Source organism: Miniopterus schreibersii (genome assembly GCF_964146895.1).
Source record: "Miniopterus schreibersii genome assembly, chromosome: 11".
Classification (NCBI taxonomy): domain Eukaryota; kingdom Metazoa; phylum Chordata; class Mammalia; order Chiroptera; family Miniopteridae; genus Miniopterus; species Miniopterus schreibersii.
The window spans coordinates 24,071,277-24,077,276 of NC_138111.1; positions in this window are offsets into that span (position 1 = coordinate 24,071,277).

Sequence of the window (6,000 nt, forward strand, 5' to 3'; positions counted from 1 at the left end):
TGGTTCTGAGTGGGGAATTTTTAGATGGATTCCCCTTTCCTACACTCTATAAACTTCAGTTTTAAATTTGCACTAAAATTTAAAGATCAATGGGAGCATTGGAAGATAAAACTGAAGAAATATAGGCTGCACAATGTGTCAATATTCCACTGGCTACAGGAGCCACAAAAGGAGTGTGTGACATCACGGAGCTGAGCCAGCCTGGGCTGCTGGAGATGGGGACCTCAGGGCCGGACAGGACCAGCCCTCTCCCAGCTTCCCCACCTCCCCTCCCACGGCCCTTGAGGCCTCAGATGTAGGGATGCGGCTCTGCTCCTCTGACCACAGTGCAGCCACCCCCGTGACAAGAAGGCAGGTCCACCCCAGGGCACTGTGGGCTCCTCAGTCTCTGCCTCCCTCTCCACGACAGTAAGGATGCTTTTTAACAGACACCAATAGAAGCAGCTTTGATCAAAATCTCTTGTCTTTATACACCATGTCCTTGAGAGCTCCCCTCACTTCCTTGTCTCATTTAAACCTCATGACCATGGCGAGATAGGACTGAAAGCAGTGTTTTCCCACTTTACAGGTGAGGTCACTAAGGCTGGGGGTAAACAGCCCCTGAGCATCAGAGCTGGAGTCTAAACCCAGTTATTTTGACTTCCCAGATCAAGTGTCCGTGTGCCTAAGGAGACATCCTTAAACTAGACTGCTCACTAGGGTTGAAGATGCCACTTTAAAGGCTTTAAAAGCTCTGAGGGTGGAGGGGAATCCTCGTCGTATTTCTTTAACGAAGTAATCTTTTTTCAGCTTCCTAGATCTCCCAGGCAGATGCCTGCCCCCCCTCTCTGCGGGAATATCCCATGTGTGGGCGAGCATCGCCCTCTGGTGGCCGATGGGCAAAGTGTGTTACAGTCTTAACTCCCAGAACAAAGACCCTGCAGTCTTCCAGCCTCCTCTCCCTGGTCAAGTAAGATAGTGACAGTTTTCATTCTGGGGACCCAACTGACTGGCTCCACTGACTAATGAGATGTACATCATCTCAGGAAAGGGCAATTGAGAGCCTGGCTGAGGGGCTGGGTCTGAGGTGAAAATTTAGCTTTGTCAGTTGCGTTGGCAGGCATTTGTCTGAGAACTGCTCCGGTGCTCCAAGGTGATGCCTGAGCATTGGCTCCCTCTCAGAACTCACCCCGCCCACCCCCTGCTGTCACTGCAATCCAACCTCAAGGCCCAACTCTCACCCCCTCCTGCAGAAAGCCTTGCCGGCTCCCTCCCGCTCTCCTGAAGCAGGTGACAGCTGTATGCCCTGGCTTGTGGCCCCCTGTCAAAATGAGCCAGACTGTGGGTGATATCTGCTCAACTTTTAAATTTCTCAAGGCAGGGGTCAGTCCCAGGCCCAGCCCAAATCCACTGAGTGAGTGAGTTTGTTGGATCAGAGAAAATTTCAGCTCAGCTATTGTCTCGCAGGCCCGCACTGGGCCCAACAGAAGAGAGACGCTACTCTGGAGAAACTTGGGCTTTGCCGGTGGCATACCCGTCAGTGTTTTGCTGCAGGTTCTAGGATGAGGCCAGAGAAAGAGTTTCTGGGTGGAGTGGGGTGAACATCGACCTGCAGTGCTGGACTCCTCACCCACTTTTGCAGCCTCTGTGTCTCCCAGGAGTCCTCAGGGTGACGCCTGTTTGGGACAACTCCTCCAGGCAGGCCTCTGGGAGAAGAAAGTCAGCAGACTTGGGATACATCTGGGGAGGTATCTTGGTGCCTCTATTTTCTCATCTATACAATAGGAGCAAATAATATTGATGAGATTGGGCACAGTCAGGGTTGTATGGCTGTAGATGCAAATAATATTGAGTAACAGTTTTCAAACATAAAACGAGACAATTGATAAAAACCTCTTTACATCATGGTCAGTCTTTCTAGAAATTTCTGGGTACTGAGCCCTGGGTAGGCATTTCCCACCAGATCTTTCATTCAGTCACTGCTGCAACAATGCAGGATAGTGGTCCAGAGACTGGTGCCGGATCCAGACTTCCTGGGTTTGCGCTCTTGCTCTCACACTTACCAACTCTGGCACCTTATGCATCTTATCTAATTTCTCTGGGTCTGTACAGCCTATCTAGAAAAGGGAATGATGGCGGCACTCACATTATAGGAATATTGTGAGTGTTGAATAATTGAATACGTATAAAGGCAGGAGAAGAGTGACTAGCTCTTAGGAAATGCTCAGAAAAGTAAGCTCGTCCTGCGTTATTACATAGGAGCTGCTTGCTGTGAGTTTGGCTTGGCCTGGAAGGATGTATCTCAAAGATGGAACTGAGCTGCCTTTTCCATAAAACTTGATCTTCCTAATGCACACACTTGGCATCAATTTCTTCACCCTGTGGCCAGCATGCCATTGATGTGAGAGAGAAACAGTATATGCCTTAAAGACATCTGTTGCTCTAATGTTTATTGAATTAATTAATTAATAGGTTCTATTTTTTCAACATGGATTTGCACTGCATGCATGGATTTGTAAGTGATGAAGCAGTAACATACAATGGAAACGCTGGGTGTGATCTCCTACCCATCACTGCACCAGGCAGAGGCCAGTGGCAGATACGGGAGCCATACATCTACTGAGAGCCCCGAAGACCTTCATGCCAACCCAGGACCATTTAATATTTCCATTAATGACTTGAAGAATGGAATCGAGACCCAGCTAATCAGATCTCTGCATGATACGAAGCTGGAAGGGATCTTAGCTACTTTGGAGGCCAAGATTAAAATACAATCCAAGCTTGACGAATTGCAGAGATGGACCTAAATCAATAAAGAGAGTGGCAATAAAGATAAATGCAAGCTGCTCTGAGCAGGGCTGAGCAAATTACCCAGGTTCCAAATGGTGATGAAAGAAATGAGTTTTGAGGGGGCCGGGAGGAGCTACCTGGATGCAAATTCATCAAGGATTTGTAAAGTAGAGGCTCAGTTCTGTCACCTGGTGGATCTCAAACTTCAGTGAGTATAAGACTAACCCAGAGAGCTTGGAGAAATGCAGATTTCCAGGCCACAGGCCCAAGATCGTGACTCGGCTGGTCTGGAAAGGGCAGTGCTTTGAGAAAGCTAAGTGCCCAGCAGGTAAGGAAGCAGCCTCTGACCACACCACTGTTTCCCAAATGCTTACTCTGAGACACTTATTCCATGGAATGCTGTGCAAGAATTAACTTCTACAGTCAAATAAGCTCAGGACTACTCCTTTTCAGAAAAACAAGGAAAAAATCATAAGGTAAGTGAGCATATTCATGACTCCACCATTTTCTGTGATGAAACAAACGTCTTAACTTAGTTGAATCCCAAACTTGTTGAGCAGGGAGCTGTTTCTTCATGTAACATCCAGAAACTGTGATTCCCACCCCGCCCGCTCCCTCAGCAAATGCTCTGGGGTGTCTCAGTCCCTTCACTGACCTGTGTTTCACTTACGGGGGGGGGGGGGGGGGGGAGGCTGGAACTTGAAATGATCCTAAATGCCGCTCCATCTCCTCGACTTCCCAGGGTCAGAACTTCCCTCTAACATTTAAATAGAAGATGGAAGCAAATTAGCTCGAGCTTCCAGTCTTAGGTTTTCTCTTGCCTGGTCACAGTGTCCCACGTATCGCGAGTTGGGGAGGAGAGAGTGTTTTTCCTTCTTTGTTCATTGTCTTCCTCGATCTTGTGTCTAACAGAATCCCTATACTGTTGAGTGTGGCCCTGGGCCCCCTTACAAAACCTCATCTCTCAGCCTCCTTTGCAGGCGAGGTGGTTAGTCAGAAGTACACAGGAGTCACCGGGGGATTTCTGGGTAACTACTTTAAAGGGGGCTGACACACTTTTTGCTCTTCCCCATGTCCTTCCTCTTCCTCGTAGGAGTGCTGACAGCCATCCTGGGCCCTGAGGTGAACCTGCAGATGGGAGGCATTCATTGAGGATGGCAGAGCAGAAAGGCAGATTTGATGGCACTGTGAAGCCACCAGAGCAACCCTGAACTGCCTAAAAGGTGGACCCTTATTTTGTTTAAGACATTGTTTTTCCAAGTCTCTGTTATCAGTCATTAAATACAATTTTGAACTCCCACAGAGCAGAACCAGCAAAGCCTTTGTGTTATATTCCACAATCTCAGCCATACTGAGCTACCATCCTGTGTCCCTACATGTCCTTGCTGTACCTTGTGTGGGGGGGTGTCTGTGGGGTGTGTGTGTGAGCACGAGCGTGCTCTGATCCCCTCTTTGGCATAAGGCAGTGATGTTGCTTGAGCCCAGCACAGTTCCCGAGCAGCCATGCTTGTGTCTCTGCCTGCCTCTTTCTATTTTCCCTGTTATTGGAATTACCTCACAATGACGTTTTTGAGAGCCATACATCCCTCTTAGAAAGAACTTACCTTTCGGAATCTCCGTCCTTAGAACATTTTTTTCTAAAGCTCTGTGATCTTCATTTTTGTCCGAAACCAGTGAGGAGACTCCTGAGAAGTGGGGTGAATGGAAACTCAAGAACTCCAGTTATATCACTGATGAGGCTTGCTGGAAGGGAAAGAAAAATCATGTAGTTGCAGTGAAAGGCAAGAAATGCGCATAATCAAGAGTTGGAGGATATGTGTGACTCACTCCAGAGATGGATCAGAGGGCAGAAGAACCCCTCTGTAGCTGTCCTCCCTCCACATGGCCGCCTCCAGCCCCGGGGAGATCTGGTCTGCAATGCTCTGCTCTGTTAGAGGTCCCACCTGGCCCTGAGCAGGCCCTCGTTTTGCCACTGAGGTGCCTGACAAAGGAGAAGTGGGGATCCACTGGAGCTTCTGCTGCTGCCCTGTGGTCTCAAAAGCAACACAAAGGTCTTTGAACTTTCCTCTCCTGTTCTTTGACTGGGAGCTTTTTTTGCAAGGAAGTTTTTTGCAAGTTCAAACCTAGTGAGGCCGTTGCATTTTCTGAGAGATTCAAATGGGAGACTCTCTGGGGAGAAGGAACCAGTGTCCACTGAATGCCTATCTCCTGACTGGTGCACACTTGTCACCATTATCTTCAGCTCCACCCCTTCTCTTCACCTTCCTGATCCCTGAACAGGCCTCACTAACTTGCCTGCAAGATCTCTGTAGGTTTTCACTGATGTACGTAATGCAAACCTTCACAAAGCGTCTATTTTCTCCCAACAATACAGGTGGCATGTATGTGCCTTAAAATGGGCAGAAGCCACATGTCATGCACCCTCCATCCCCAGTGCCTCCTGGTGATTGAATGAATGAATGAACAAATGAATGAATGCTGAATAAATATTGAACATATTAAATATTTATAAACATGTACAGACTCACAGGGTTTCACTGGAGAATAATTGGACTCTTACACCCTCATACTCCAAAAGAAAACTAAACTATTCTTTCCTGAATAGATCCCAGATGATATCCTCTCCTCGTCAAGAAAGTTGTTCCCCTGAAATAGAAGAGGTGGGTGTTTGTAAAATGTCAAGTCATTTTTTCAATATACTCACTGGGCTGCTGACTGGATGCCTTGTGCTTCATCTTCTGCATCCTTTGGCCAAATACACCAGCCGGTGCTCAATTCTCCAATTGACTGGATGGCTCAGGGAGCACACCCTCAAATCTGATTACAGGAAAATTCATTACTTGAAGTCCCCCCTCAGGGTTCAGAGCTCATAAAAGAAACCTCCAGAGGCCCCTGCTTAGGGGAAGAGAGGCCCCAGTGTTGCAAATCTGCAGATGGGCGATAATTAACCTGAACTAATTATGGGCAAGCCCCAGGTCAGCCTTCCCAGATTAAGGCTGCTCCTGACAGGCGGGTGTTCAGAGGAAGAACTTTCCACTCAAACACTAAAGGAACATTCAGCAGATTTTAACATAAAAGAGCCCGACCCAAATAGCATGCTCTACCAGGCAAAGGTGGAACCTGCTGGATGGAGCTCCACTGTCGGGGGGTTCACAGCTGCAGCCCCAGTACAGTGTACACGCAGGGGTGCTTTCCCGGGCACCAGCTACACGATTCTTAAGGACTTTCGAA